Source organism: Chiloscyllium plagiosum, unplaced genomic scaffold (genome assembly GCF_037043375.1).
Source record: "Chiloscyllium plagiosum isolate Xiang-an unplaced genomic scaffold, Cpla_swu_hap1 HiC_scaffold_28, whole genome shotgun sequence".
Taxonomy (NCBI): Eukaryota; Metazoa; Chordata; class Chondrichthyes; order Orectolobiformes; family Hemiscylliidae; genus Chiloscyllium; species Chiloscyllium plagiosum.
The window spans coordinates 47327052-47343203 of NW_028270166.1; the positions used below are offsets into that span (position 1 = coordinate 47327052).

Here is a 16152-nt window from a genome sequence, read left to right on the forward strand (position 1 = left end):
TGCACTAACATCTCGTGGGGGTGGGAGTTGCACTATGGAATCTACCTACTTTTGGTCCTCTCTTTTCCCATGGGTGATTATCATTCCCAATTATGTAACCCCAGGCTGTAGAATTTGCACCTTTTTCAGGTTTACTTTACACCCTAGCACATGCAAAAGGTTGAGTAATCCATTTAGGATTTGGATGTGTTCCTGCTTTGGTTTAGTTTGTAGGAATGGGTCATCTGCATATTGGGCAAAAGTGAGGACTGCAAATGCTGGAAACCAGAGTTTAGATCAGAGTGGTGCTGGAAAAGCACAGCAGGTCAGGCAGCATCCGAGGAGCAGGAAAAAAAACAAAAAAAAAAAAAAGACGTTTTGGGCAAAAGCCCTTCATCAGGAATAGAGGCAGGAAGCCTCCAGGGTGGAAAGATAAATGGGGGGGGAGGCGCAGTGGGGCGGGAGAGAAGGCAGCAAAGAGTCAGCGGTGTAGAGGTCAGTGCGCCAAGCTACCACTGCACCCCCTTTATCTGCTGGTTTGATGGTGTGAAGAGCTTGATGGCAGAGGAGATGACCTGCGGGTTGCAGTGAGAGAGAGAGATTCACTGAGACTCTTGTGGAGAGAGGAGGAGAACTTCAAGGTAGGCATCCTTGCAAGAGGATTCACAGTAAAGTTAAAATCAACTCGGCAAAAGTGAGGACTGTATATTGGATCAGGCAGTCAGGCCGGGAAAACTTTCCTAGTCCCTTGGCTATCCTATGAGAAATCAAGGGTGAGTTATGGAACCCTTAGAGTAGGCAGGTCCAGGTATACGGCTGTTCCTGGAAAGTAAATGTGAATTTGTAACTGATGGGACCAATTTAGGGGTATGGATCAGAAACCATTACTGATATCAAGTACTTTGCTTGCGAAGCAGGCTTCATTATTGTGGCTGGGCTGGTGGCTACTGTTGGTGCAGTGAGGAGGGGTGATTTTATTAAGTTCCCGATAATTAATGGTTAAACGCCATGAACCATGACTTCCTGATTGGCCAAATTGGAGCATTATTAGTGGAGGCTACAGGCCTCAGCACTCCTCGCTGTTAAAGACTGTCAGTCACCTTGGCCACTTACCCCTCTGCCCATCTGGGGAAACCATATTGTCTTGCAAGGTTTTTGCTCTGGCCGCTCGATTATCACCTCTCCCGGGATACGCCCACAGTCAGGTTTATGTTGGGCGAATGCCCCTTTGTGTTTCACTCTCACCTCGGTCATAGCCAGACCCTTGGTCATTAAGGGATTGAACGAAGCCCTCCTTATTGAGCTGATCTGGTTGGTATAACTTTCTGTGATGATGATGGGTGGCGTCTTGCTAATTGAGGACATCTGCCATAGCCAAGAATTTACTGGATCAAATGCAAAGTTACACCTAGTTATGTATTCGAGACAGAGGATGTGGTCTGAGCCTTGGGGAAGGTCAACTAAGATAGCAGGGTACTGGCATGTAATGTCACCTAGTTTAAATTCTATCAGTTCAGTAATGTACCTCTCCGGTACATGGCCAGTAAACCTGCTTAAAACTATAGTCCCTGTGGTCTGTCAGGACAGATCATTAAATCGAGGCGTTCAGGATTGTTCTGGTATCCCAACGGAATTGGACAGGGTGGCCTCCTACCTCACCATTGATAATGGTCTATCTACACTATCCCACTTCCTGTCAAAGACCCACAACGTCATGCATATGCCTTGTAGGTTGGGAATGGGCGGGGGGCGGTGGTACTTGGGTTACTAGCATCCATGGCATGGACCGGAGCCTGCTGAGTTGGACACTCTAACAAGAGTTGGTGACTCCTTCTATCACTCCATGATCCCACTGGTCGGTGGTCCCAGTGGCTGCATGTGCGGCCATGCGTGGGCTCTACATTCTCGCACGTAGTGTCCTGTGTAACCGCAGTGGTAGCACTGCGTTGGCTGCCATGTGTTCCGTTGCTCTGCCCCTCCATCTCTCTCTCCATGGCTGTGTAAAGTGAAGCTGGGTTTGCTTTGATATGAATTACATCCTTTTCCTTCATTCCTCTACACCGGACCCTGCTTGGAGGCATGGAAAGGAAGCATTTTCCCTCCTTTCTGTTTTATTTTTGTTTAGTTTTGGATTTCCTTCTCCCACACCTAGGACATTCTCCTCAGCAACCATGCATCATTGTGGCTTGGCTTTGTAGAATTGAAGTTCACACAGGACTTCCTGCTCTTTTCGGTGGCGTGTGAAACTAAAGTCTTAGACCACCCAGTTGAGTCAGCTGCAGATAACTGACTCCTGTTTAATTCTCTGGAGACTCCCGAAAAATGTACCCATAAACGAAACCAGATTTTCTCCCTTCTTTTGCCTGCACTGGTTTAGCTCAATGGGGTCTCCTTTATTGTATCCAATTGCTGTGAGAATAGCATCTCATGTTGGCTGGAGTTTCTTCCCCTACATTTAGAGGGACTGAGATTGCAGACTTTACTGACTGGCTCAAACATCTTACGATAAGGTCATAGAATCATAGAATCCTCTACAGCAGTGTTTCTCAACCTTTCCGTATTCAATGCCCCCTTCTTATCCTTGAAATCATGCAACGCCCCCAAAGTCACCCAAAGTCTGTTTTTACACATATAACTGCAATACATTGCAGTGCTGAAAACTTGTGAAATATGTTTTATATACACAACAAAAAAAATATTATTTATTACTGTTCTTACTGTCCACCTACTTTTGGCTCACTGTATAAAATTTAGTCTGTGATAGCAAAATAGTCAATGCGATCCTTGTGGTTCATGTTGTCTTGCTAAATCATATACATCTGGTTCAATTTTTGTCAAAAGCAATCTCAGGTCACCACGCTGAACAACATCCATGTGATTGTGGGTCTTATCTTGTATTCTGGCGATGGCACTGAATCCTTGCTCAACCAAATAAGAGGTAGGAAATGGTCGTGCAAACCGCTTTGCCTCTTCACTTAATAGCGGGAAACGACATTGGGTGGCATCTTGAATCCAAAAAAGGGGCTCATCCATTTGCGAAAAACGAATTTTCATTGTAGTGTCATTTTGGAGCTCTATCATTTCTTCCTGAAGGCGAATGTCCATTTCTTCTGCGCATGAGATAAAGGGGGTCAACCAGCCATGTAGGGATCTCCATCTCAATAAGGTCAGCAAATCATGTTTTCATATCATCCTGCAGTGCACGAATGTGAGCTGAGTAGATAAGTAATTGATCATCAGTAACATCCTCCACGATATTGTTTAAACTCGGGAACTGGTAAAACTCATGATGACTGATAATCCGAGGAAAGAGATCAAGTTTCTCAATAAAAGATGTAACAGCATTCCTTGTTTTTATGAAACTCACATTACCTCCTTGTATCTGCATGATTAGCAAATTGCACTTAATCGAATATATCTGCGAGATATGCACAATCATGTTTTACGGTTTCGGCTTTCACACAAAGGTTTTCATTATTTCTGTGCAGGAATTCGATGATAGATTCGAACAGTTCATGGAAACGATTGAGGCATTTTCCTTTCAAGAGCCATCTCACTGTGTGTAGCAGCAAATTGCAGAAATTCATCTTCATTATCTTTACAGAGTTGGCGGAGAAGTCGTTCATTCAGAGCATGTCTCTTTATATAATTTACCACATCTATCACCACTTGTAGATAATGGTTGAGGACTTCACGAAGTTTCTTTGCAGCCAGATGCTGCCGATGGATAATGCAGTGTACTGTGAAAACACGTGGCACTTCTCTCTTTAATAATGCGACAAATCCCCGATGTTGGCCAGTCATAGCACGCACGCCATCCATGGCATGAGCAACAATGTTTTTGAGGGGAACAGACTTTTTATCAAAATAATCCTTGACACAGTCGAAGATAGTCTTACCTTTGGTATCTGTCAGTAGATCCAGAGTAAAAAGTAGTTCTTTCTCGTATTTCATTTTTGTCGATGAAACATACGTACCTCAAAAGTAAAGCTTGATTTCCGCATATAGCGCTTTCATCAATTTGTAAGGTGATTCCTTTCGATATCAAAAGGGAACATAATTTATCCTCAACATTTGAGGCGATTTCATCGATGCGCCTTCTCACAGAATCGTTGCTAAGAGGAATACGCTTGATAGTCATTAATGATTCCTGATGTAGCATGGTTGATAATACTTCGGCAATAGCTGGAAGCACCAATGATTCACCCACGGAATGAGGTTTACCACATTTTGCAATTAGCTTTGCTATGTTGTATGATGCCACAAGGCCATCCACATTTGTGGCTCCCATCTTTGAAAAAGCAGTGGAAATCGTTGGTTGCTGATTGAATTTATTCTTTAATGTTTGAAAATATGCCAAATCTTTGTCCTTTTTATCACTGTGTTTCTTTTCCAAATGTTTAATAAGACGGGAAGGCTTCATGGCCTCTTTGGAAAAACTTTGTTCACAGACCAAGCATAGTGGTAAATGCTTTCGATGGAGATTGAATAAAGCCATATCATAAATAGTCCATGCTATACTGCCTGCACTTTTACTTAATCGATGAGGCCATTTTTACACTGTCAATCGAATACCCTGATGGAATCATGTATATTACCTTATCACGATAATTTTGAGACACTCAGACAAGTGGAAAAATTTGATTGGCTAATTAGCTTTAATGTGCATTCATTCTGCCACCTGGTAGAATAGTTGAAAAGCTGCATTTCATCTTCCTAGAAGCGACACAAAGTTTGTTGATATTGATCTCGGCAGTAGAATCAGAGCCAACTGCGAATGAGTTCAATGGTTTGCCATTCACAGAGAAGACCATCAATAATAGCGCAGCAACCAGAGCGCACGTCTCCATGGGTGCAGGGAAAATAACACACTTGTGTTGTGCGACTATCCATCTGCACACAGCAATGTCCTTCAAGGACACGGCAGTCTTCCATGTGATTGGTAAGCTCTCTACAAAGTCGTTCAGTGCCCCCTTTGACTTCAATGCCCACCGAAGGAAGGCAAATGCCCCTCGGGGGCACTTCCACCCCCATTGAGAAACACTGCTCTACAGTATGGCAACAGGCCATTTGGCCCAACAAATCCAGACCGACTCTCCAAAGAGTAACCCACCCAGACCCTTCTCCTATCCTATCCTATTACTCTACATTTCCCTGACTAAAACACCTAACCCACACATTCCTGAACACTATGCGCAATTTAGCATGGCCAATTCACCTAACCTGCATTTCTTTGGACTGTGGGAGGAAACCGGAGTAACCAGAGGAAACCGTAGCAGCCACAGGGAGAATGTCCAAACTCCACTCAGACAATCCCCTGAGGCTGGAAGTGAACCTGGGTCCCTGGTGCTATGAGGTAGCAGTGCTAACCACTGAGCCACCATGCTGCCCAGATTTACCTCCTCTCTCACCTACCCCATGCAAAATCTTTTGTTATCTGACCCTCTCAAAGAATATATATGGATTGGCAAATGGCTCAAAATCTGGAATCTTTTTAGCGATTTCTGCCAATTGTGCTCCCGTAAACAGAGTGGTGTATGCTATTGCTGGGGCATCGACGTCCCCGATCCGTCTTTCGTTGGTAATCTGGTTCATTGCCACAGGGAGTGTCTCCAGGGGCGCTGAAGGGGTTGGCTCCTCTCTGAAGGGTGGGGGGTGAAGCCCAATCCTCTGTGAAGATGGTTTACTGCTGTGTGTCTTCCCTGAGCTCATCCCAGTCTACCTCCTGTTCTTCCCTTTTAACATCCCCACAAGCATACATTACTCCGTTGCGGTTTGAGTTGGGATTTTAAATTCTCCACCTCCCACAGGCACATAATGTGGTCTGTGGTTGCCTGTTTCATTTCTTTGTGACTGGTGTATTACCTATAATGCTGCTACTTTTAGGTATGAACATTTACCTTTTAACTGGCTTACTTTGTTCTCAGCAGCCTCTTTAGCTGATAGTGCGTGCTGAGTGTCCGTGTACACTTTCCCACACTGTGTTTGGAATTGTTCAATGTGCAATATGTTGGCCTGATTTCTTTGGTCCTAAGTCGCAATTTTCATTTGCAACACTGCTGTTTCTTTCCTTGCAACCTCTAATCCTTTACAAACCTTTTTCAAATCCTGCTCAACACCTAGCAATTGTCCCAGACAGCATATTATTGCTGTGGGTTTTTTAAAATTTGGAAATCCACTTCCCTTGAATTTTCCTCAAATCCTTCCAATACTTTTGTTGTAGGGATTCTGGTCCAGTTTCATCATTACAGCAAAATTCTGCCCATATGGGCCACTTTTTCTTACTAATATATTGTCTGTGCTTCTTCTCCCACACAGGATAATCCTCTACACTGGTGCCTTTCTCAATTAACTAAGGGGTATGGGGGTGGATCCAACTGAGGGTATGGCTTTTGCTATGTTCCAGTCTTAACCAGGTCTCACCTGACCTTTGGTATTTTACCTTTTGGCCCAGTGGTTAGCACTGCTGCCTCACAGCGCCAGAGACCAGGGTTCAAGTACCACCTCAGTCTGTGTAGAGTTTGTACATTCTCCCTATTAATGCATGAGTTTCCTCTAGGTGATCCAGTTTCCTCCCACAATCCAGGTCAGGTCAGGTGAATTGGTCATACTAAATGGCCTATAGGGTTAGCTGCGTTAGTAAGGGGCAAATATAGGGTAGGGGTATGGGTCTGCGTGGATTATTGTTCAGAGGTTTGGTGTGGACTTGTTGGGCCGAAGGACCTGTTGTTTCCATCCTGTAGGGAATTTAATCTAATCTAATCAAATCCCACTAAAGATTTGACACAGGCAAAGTTTCAGGGAATAATAGGTTCCATGGGGTTTGAATTCGGTGCAATGAAGTCACGTCTTGTTGAGTCCCACTAGAGTCACCAATTTGTTGTGCTTGCCACTCAGTGTTTTGACCCTTATATTCAGAGAGTCGACTCATAACAGTAATAAGAAATGATCTTTATCTATTTCAACACAATTAACACAATAATAACAAATACACTACAAACTAACAATTAACATTATAAATCTAATTAACTATCTTACACTTTAACTTAACTTTGAATGATCAAATACCACCACACTAGATTAGATTAGATTACTTACAGTGTGGATGTTGGCCTTATTCCATGTAGTGATGATTGCTTGTCGTCTTCTTCTCTTCTCAGGGTCATCTTCTCTTCATGGTTGTTGGTCTCGAGTTACCACTCCTGAGGGTGGTGATGTGGTGATTCTTATACATGGAAGCTTTCGTGCCCTTTTGGGAGTGTCTTCAATTCCTACCAATAGACTGATCAGGGCTTGATCACTCTGATCAATCAGGCCCAATCAGGTATTGATGTGTTGATGATGGGGTGGTCCTTGGATCTTAGTTCCTGAAGGTGTCAGGGGCATGTAGATCAGGTAACCTTTCCAAAATAAGGGTGTGAAGTGTTGATTTGTTCTGGAATACAACTCAATGTTTCCTATTGTCCTGGGAATGGGCTGGGTCAGTTGTACATTGTGCTGTCTGCAGCTGCAATTTATCTAGGTCTGTAGCTTGTTTATTTCAGTGTTTTTAGTGCAAATCCTTTTGACCAATTCTTGATTCGTTTTCCCAGCATGCTTTATTTATTGTCCAGTTTTTCGTAAGTTTGTCTGGCCACAATTCAGTCCTGGTAGTTTCAGGAGGTGGAGAAGTCAACGTTTCAGGTACAGCCCTTCTTCAGGATTGATGTGCAGTCCTGATGAAGGGTTATATCTGAAACATTGACTTCTCCAACACCTGATGTTAACTGGCTGGCTGTGTTCTTCCAGCCTCCTGTTTATCTTCTTTGAATTCCAGCATCTGCATCTTTTTTGTCTCTAAATGTACAGTCCTAGCCAATTCAATCACAGATCTGTCAGCACTAATAAAGATGGAATATCAAATTAGCATTTTCACTTACCTAATGAGGTAGCTTTTACAGAACCTGAAGCAAGAGGGACTGAAATCATCAAAATTCGAGCTAATATTGAAATAAATGGGCGGCACGGTGGCACAGTGGTTAGCACTGCTGCCTCACAGCGCCAGAGACCCGGGTTCAATTCCCGCCTCAGGCGACTGACTGTGTGGAGTTTGCACATTCTCCCCGGGTTTCCTCCGGGTGCTCCGGTTTCCTCCCACACTCCAAAAATGTGCAGGCTAGGTGAATTGGCCATGCTAAATTGTCCGTAGTGTTAGATGAAGGGGTAAATGTAGGGGAATGGGTCTGGGTGGGTTGCGCTTCGGCGGGTCGGTGTGGACTTGTTGGGCCGAAGGGCCTGTTTCCACACTGTAAGCAATCTAATCTAAATATAGAGGAAGAAGCTTACAATGACAAGAAGCTTAGCAACTGACAATGAATTATTCAAATTCCAAATTGTAAAAGAACAATGAGAGGAAAGGCAGAGAGAAATACAGGAGAGAGACATTCAGCAGTTTGAATTGGAGAAGGCGAAACTGAAATTAGACAATCAGAACAGATCATAAAAAAAAAACCTGATTCTGATTTGGATTCAGAACAGAGTTTTGATTTTCTGAAAGAGTTAGTTACACAATTTAATGAAGGTGAGGGCAAATCCTGCTTCATTTCATTTGAGAAAGGTGCTCAGAGAAGGAAAGAGAGTTTTGGACCTGACCATTAAAGGGGAGAATTAGTTGAAAGTTCTTGCAACGCTTATTGTCAGAAGAAAACTCTCTGCATTATGAACAGATGAAAACCACCATCTTAAAAGCACATAAGTAAGTACATAAGCCAAGATCAGAAATTCCTAAAAATGGATGAATTTGAAAGAGAGAAACATGTGACTTTAGATTGATGGGTATGACTTTTTTTAAGATTACACCACTGTGGATCAGACCCCTCCTTCAAGGATGCACGGAATTAGACCTTTAGAAAGAGGTCAATATCAGGTTCCTAGTTAACATAAGGTCCCATATTGAAGATCAATGAATTATGAGAGTGAACAACGTTGCCATTATGGCAGATGACTACAGACTTACTTACACATACAACTTAAATCAAGAAAACCCTTTCCCTGATAATCCTGAGGTCTGGAAGGTACAGAAAGCAAGTGAACAATGGGAAATGGGATAGTAGTGAAAGGACAGAAGAGGAGGAGAAATAAGCTCAAAGGAGAAGGAGAACAGGTTAGAAAGGACAGAGCACTCTCCAAATTTAAGAAGTCAGGAAGGGAGTCGGGCTGGTTTAAACAAGTGGCAGGGAAGTGGGAAACGAAGCAGCTGGTGAGGAGATGGTACAGGTTAATAGGCTAAACAAGCAAGGCCAAGTTAATGAACAAGACAGGATGGTTTAATGTGTATTGAGTAAGCCAAGAGGGAGAAATGATAAAAAGATGCTGAAGGACAGGATAGAGTGTACAACTAAAATTAGAGCTCTTTATACAAATGCACAGTGTATAAGTAACAAATTAAATAAGTTGCAGGCGCAGATTCAAACTGGAAACTATGATGTTATAGCCATTACAGAGACCTGGCTGCAGGATGGTCAGGACTGGGAACTAAATATACCAGATTATAAGGTTTACGGAGAAGAAGGTGAACTGACATTACAGATAAGAAGCAGCATCACTTCTCTGGTGAGGGAGGGAAGTGATGAGGGGAAATTACCCAGTAGAAATCTTATGGGTTGAACCGAGGCACCATAAAGGAACTAAAACTACAATACGCGTCATGTATAAACCATCTGATAGCAGCTCTTTTGTTAATGCGAATTGGCTTTAACGCAGTTGAGTGAATAGGGAAGGCTGTTTGTAAAATGCAAACTTTTTAAAGTGTGTGTTGGTTATAATGCAATTACATCACCATTGGTTTATGTAATTTGTATTCGTGATTTTTGTTAGCACAACCACCTGATGAAGGAGCAGCGCTCCAAAAGTTAGTGCTTTCAATTAAACCTGTTGGACTATAACCTGGTATTGTGTGATTTTTAATTTTGTTAGCATGGGGTTGCTTGGGAATGTATCTACCGCATTATAGAAGAGATGCCTGTATTGTATAAATATTGAAATTAGGCTGTAGCAAAGGCAGAAAAGCATTAATGGGGGATTTTCATCTTAACACAGACTGGGGGAGACAGGCAAGCGCCTGCCAGAAAGGATGTGAATTTCTAGAGTGTATCCAGAATAGTTTCCTACTGCAATGTCTTGGATGCGACAAGGGACAAGCAATATTGGATCTAGTAATGAGCAGTGAGCCTGATTTAATTAGTGACCTAGTTGTGTTGAGAATTCATCAAATAGTGATTATAATGTGATCGAGTTTCACATTGAGTTTGAAGGAGACAAGCAAAGATTGGTTATTAGAATTTTGGATTTAAGTAAAGCAGGCTTTAATGGATGAGGCAGAGACTGACCAAAGTAAACTGGGAAGCTCTGCTAACAGATAAAACAAGTGAGGAAGGAAAGGATATTCAAAGAAACATTTGATGCTTTTCAAAAACAGTTTATACCCATGAGAAGGAAAAGATCCACCTCACAAAAAAACAGCCATGGACATCTGAGGAGGTAAGGGACAGCATAAACTTCAAGAAATGGCTTGTAAAAACACAAAGAACAGTATAGATCCACAGAATAGGACAAATACTAAAACCAACAAAGCAGCTGATAGGGGAGGATAAAAAGGATTATGAAAGGAAACTTGGAAGGGACGTAAAAGACAATAAGTAAAGATTTCACAGTTATATAAAGGGAAAGCAACTGGTTAAGAGTACTATTGGCCCACTGAAGGCTGAGAATGGGGACATTGTCAATGACTGTGAACAAATGGCAGACATACTGAATAATTATTTTGTTTCAATATTCACAACAGAAAAGGAGGATAACTCCCTGGAAGTCACAAAGAAATTAACAGAGGACCATTAGTTTAAGTAAATCATCAATACTGGGGAAATTAATGAAACTGGAGTGACAAATATCCAGGACCTGATAGTTTCCATCCACAGCTATTAAAGGAGGTAGGAGAGCACATTGCCGATGCCCTTACTACAATCTAACAGAATTCCCTGGATTCTGGAGTTGTATCTGTGGATTAGAAAATTGCTCGTATCAATCTGCTCTTTCAGAAGGATGTAGAGGGAAACCAGGGAATTACAGACCAGTTAGCCTGAGATCTGTGGTGGGGAAATTGTTGGATTCAACAATCAAGGATAGGTAATTGATCACCTTGGAAAATTACAGTTAATGAGGGAGAGTCAGCATAGATTCATTAAGGCTTGGTCATAACTGACAAATCTCATTGTGTTTTGACGAAGTGATAAGTGGTTGGCCGCTCGGGTTGGTGGTTGGACCTAAAGCCTTACGAGCGGTGGCGAAGTCTGGTGTGCCCGGGTGGGTCTTAGCCCAGCATGGGCGAAAGCATGTCCAGTGCAGGGAGAGTGAGCCCTCTTGGGGAAAGCCCAGTTTGGAGCATCTACAGGCCCATGACTTATGCTAAGAAGACTGTGGTGCTGAATTTTTAACCTTGTTTCTTTATTTTTATATTTCAGTAACTAAGATTGTGTGCCGAGGTACTTTGTATTTAAGATGGCGCCGTATGTGGCGACATTGTACATTTTTCACTGTACTCGAGTATACATGACAATTAAACCTAAATTTAAAATCTAATTCTAAAAATCTAAAAGCGGTGGACAAAGGTAAGTTAATGGGTGTTGTTTATATGGACTTCCAGAAGGCCTTTATGAAGTCCCATACAAGAGACTATTAGTTAAGGTGGATAAGGGCAAATAAGTGACATGAGTGAGAAATTGGTAGAATGGGAGGAAACAGAGAACTGGTATAATAGGTAATTTGGGAGCACATGATGAATGGTGTCCCACAGGGATCTGTGTTGGGGCCTCAGTTACACAAAATATTCATTAATAACTTGGACAATGGCACAAAAAGTCAAATATCCAAGTTTGCAGATCATACAAAATTGGGCAGCATTGATGACAGCAAAACATTACAACAAAATATTGATAGATTGGGTGAATGGGCAAAGCTGTAGTAGATGGATTTAATATAAGCAAGGGTGAGGTTTTCCATTTTGGACGAAAAAGGATAGATCAGGGCATAAAGTTAAACAAGGTGGATGTTGAATGAGATTAGGTGGTTCAGGTGCATAGTTCTTTCAAATGCCACAGAGAGTAGTCAAGACGTCTTATGGAATGCTGGTCTTCATATCTAAAGGGTTGGATGCAGATGTTATCCTGGAGTTATACAAACCCTAGTTAGACTCTACTTAGAGCACTGTGCACAGATTTGGGCACCATACCTGAGAAAGGATGTTTTGGCTGTGGAGGGGGTTCTTCAACACAGTTTTACAAGCATGATATCTGGACTTCAAGAGTTAGGATGTGAGGAGAGATTAGAGAAATTAGATTTTTATTCTTTAGAAATTAGGAGGTAAAGAGGTGATCTGATTGAGGTCTTCAGGATATTAACTGGGAAAATAAACTGTTACCACTGATTGAACATTATAGAACTAGGAATGTAGTATCAGAATTAGGGCCAGGCCAATTAGGAGATGATCGAAAGCACTTTTCCATGCAGAGAGTAGTGGAGGTTTGGAACTCCCTTCCTCCAACAGCATTTTATGTTAATTCAATTGTTAATTTTAAATCTGAGATTGACAATTTTTTATTAATCGAGGGCATCAAGGAATATGGGCCGAAGACAGGCTTCCTGATGAAGGGCTTATGCCCGAAACATCGATTCTTCTGCTCCTCGGATGCTGCCTGACCTGCTGTGCTTTTCCAGCACCACATTCTTGACTCTGATCTCTAACATCTGCAGTCCACACTTTCTCCATATAGAATTAGGCCACAGATCAGCCATGATCTTATTGAATGGTGGAGCAGTTTGCCTCAAGAGGCCAAATTGCCTACTCCTGTTCTTAGGATTTGTAGAACTTACCTCCACTGTGAGAAACATGGACATATAAAAACATATAGATATTGATGGTGTTACTAGCACAGATCAATAGGTGTCTCTGTGGTTAAGCCATTGGCTGTGGCCACTTAAGTTGTATGATTATGATCAAAAGTAACACCAACAGACTCAGTATTTGTTCAAAAAAATTGTTTAATGGGATAATAACCTGCAGCTTTAAAAAGAAAATAGAAAAAGGAGTCTTGAGGCTACTGAATCAAGCAATAACAGAAATTGCTGGAGAAACTCGGCAGGTCTGACAGTATCTGTGGAGAGAAAACAAGAGTTAATGTTTCAAGTGATGATCTTTCTTCAGAACTGAAAGTAGCGAGGAAAGGGTGGTAGTTATGCTGATGATATAGTGTGTAAGAAGGAGTGAGCAGTTAAGTGCAGACAGACCCAAAGAGAGAATAAAAAGGATTGCACATAGTAAGCTGGGAAGAAGAGAAGGAAGAAGAAGAGAATGAGTGATAATGGGGACTGTGAGTAGTTGAAAATGAGTTGGCTGTGTTGAAAGCAACCTATTTGAAAACAGAACCTGGGGTTTTTGGGGTGAGTAATAGACATGGAAGAAGATGTTCATGCTCTGAAATTGTTACCTAAAGTGGAAGTTACCGAAGGGAAAGATGACTTGCATTGTGTCTTGCTGAAGCAAGTGAAGGGTCTATGGCAGGGGAGGGTGTAGAAACAGTGGTAACAGTCAGTGTGGGGGAAGATATGTGGCAGGATCAGTGTGGTGGGGGGATCAGTAAGGGGATAGTGTGGGGGCTGAGAGTAATAAGGGGGAGGGAGTGGACGGTGCGCATTGAGGGTCAGTGTGGGTGAGTGTCAAGTGTGAAGTGAGGGTCAGTGTGGCTAAGGATGGAGGGGACAGTGAGGGATGAAGGGTTGAGGGTCAGTCAGGTTGAGAAGATGGAGAAGAGTGTGTGAGGGTCAGTGTGGGGAGGTTGAGGGTCAGTGAGTGGGCGAGTGTTGGTGAGAGGGAGCGCCTAGGGGAAGGGAAAGTGAAAGGGACGTTGTGGGGTGAGTGTGGTGGGGAGGGGGTTGTGGGTGTGGCGGTTGGGGTTGGGGATTGGAGGATGTGGGGTTTGGGGAGTTTGGCGGTTGGGGTGGGGTACTGGGGAGGTGTGGGGTTGGGGTTTGGCGGTTGGGGTGGGGGTGGAGTTTGGGGAGTTGGCGGTTGGGGTGGGTTTGGCGGTTGGGGTGGGGGGTGGAGTTTGGAGGTGGGGTGGGGGGTGGGGTTTGGGGAGTTTGGCGGTTGGGCTGGGTTTGGTGGTTGGGGTGGGTTTGGCGGTTGGGGTTGGGGAGGTGTGGGGTTGGGGTGTGGCTGTTGGGGAGTTTGGTGGTTGGGGATTGGGGAGGTGTGGGGACGGGGGCAGGGGGGTTTGGCGGTTGGGGATTGGAGAGGTGTGGGGATAGGGGGATTTGGCATTTGGGGATTGGGGAGGTGTGGGGATGGGGAGGTTTGGCGGTTGGGTATTGGAAAGGTGTGGGGACGGGGTGGGGGGGTTTGGCGGTTGGGGATTGGGGAGGTGTGGGGATGGGGAGTTGTGGCGGTTGGGGATTAGGGAGGTGTGGGGACTGGGGCGGGGGTTGTTTGGCGGTTGGGGATTGGGGAGGTGTGGGGATTGGGGAGGTATGGGGAGGGGGTATTTGCCGGTTGGGGATTGGGAAGGTGTGGGGATGGGGAGGTGTGGGGATGGGGGGGTTTGGCGGTTGGGGATTGGGGAGGTGTGGGATGGGGGTGTTTGGTGGTTGGGGATTGGGGAGGTGTGGGGATGGGGGGTGTTTGCCGGTTGTGGATTGGGGAGGTGTGGGGAAGGGGGGTGTTTGGCGGGATGGGATTGGGGAGGTGTGGGGATGGGGGTGTTTGGCGGTTGGGGAGATGTGGGGTTGGAGGGATTGGCGGTTGGGGATTGGGGAGGTGTGGGGTGTGGCGGTTGGGGATTGGGGAGGTGTAGGGATGGGGGGTGTGTGGCGGTTGGGGATGGGGAGGTGTGGGGATGGGGGGGTTTGGTGGTTGGGCATTGGGGAGGTGTGGGATGGGGGCGGGGGGATTTGGTGGCTGGGGAGGTATGGGGATGGGGGGATTTGGCGGTTGGGGATTGGGGAAGTGTGGGGATGGGGGTGTTTGGCGGTTGGGGATGGGGAGGTGTGGGGGTTGGGGATTGGGGAGGTGTGGGGTTGGGGGAATTGGCGGTTGGGGATGGGGAGGTGTGGGGGTGGGGGTGTGTGGCGTTTGGGGATGGGGAGGTGTGGGGGTAGGGGGTGTGGCGGTTGGGGATTGGGGGTTGTGGGGATGAGCGGGTGTGGCGGTTGGGGATTGGGGGGTGTGGGGATGAAGGGGGTGTGGCGGTTGTGGATTGGGGAGGTGTGGGGATGGGGGAGGTGTAGGTATGCGGGGTTTGGCAGTTGTGGATTGGGGAGGTGTGGGGTTGGGGGGGTGTGGCGGTTGGGGATGGGGAGGGGTGGGGGGGTGTGGCGGTTGTGGATTGGGGAGGGGTGGGGGGGTGTGGCAGTTGGGGATGGGGACGTGTGGGGGTAGGGGGTGTGGCGGTTGGGGATTGGGGGTGTGGGGATGAGCGGGTGTGGCGGTTGGGGATTGGGGGGTGTGGGGATGAAGGGGGTGTGGCGGTTGTGGATTGGGGAGGTGTGGGGATGGGGGAGGTGTAGGTATGCGGGGTTTGGCAGTTGTGGATTGGGGAGGTGTGGAGTTGGGGGGGTGTGGCGGTTGGGGATGGAGAGGTGTGGGGGGGTGTGGGGGTGGGGATGGGGAGGGGTGGGGAGGTGTGGGGGTGGGGATGGGGAGGGGTGGGGAGGTGTGGGGGTGGGAATGGGGAGGGGTGGGGGGTGTGGGGGTGGGAATGGGGAGGGGTGGGGGGGTGTGGCGGTTGGGGATGGGGAGGGGTGGGGGTGGGGATGGGGAGGGGTGGGGGGTGTGGCGGTTGGGGATGGGGAGGGGTGGGGGTGGGGATGGGGAGGGGTGGGGGGTGTGGCGGTTGGGGATGGGGAGGGGTGGGGAGGTGTGGGGGTGGGGATGGGGAGGGGTGGGGGGTGTGGCGGTTGGGGATGGGGAGGGGTGGGGGTGGGGGTGGGGGGTGTGGCGGTTGGGGATGGGGAGGGGTGGGGTTGTGGGGGTTGGGGATGGGGAGGAGTGGGGGGTGTGGCGGTTGGGGATGGGGAGGGGTGGGGAGGTGTGGCGGTTGGGGATGGGGGGGTGTGGGGGTTGGGGATGGGGAGGGGTGGGGTTGG

General features: G+C 46.0%; 1 pseudogene; it reads right to left on the reverse strand.

Annotated features, from left to right (window-relative positions):
* Nucleotides 1-3492: 3492 nt before the first annotated feature.
* On the reverse strand, nt 3493-5574 carry LOC122565539 (SCAN domain-containing protein 3-like; annotated as a pseudogene).
* Nucleotides 5575-16152: the final 10578 nt, after the last annotated feature.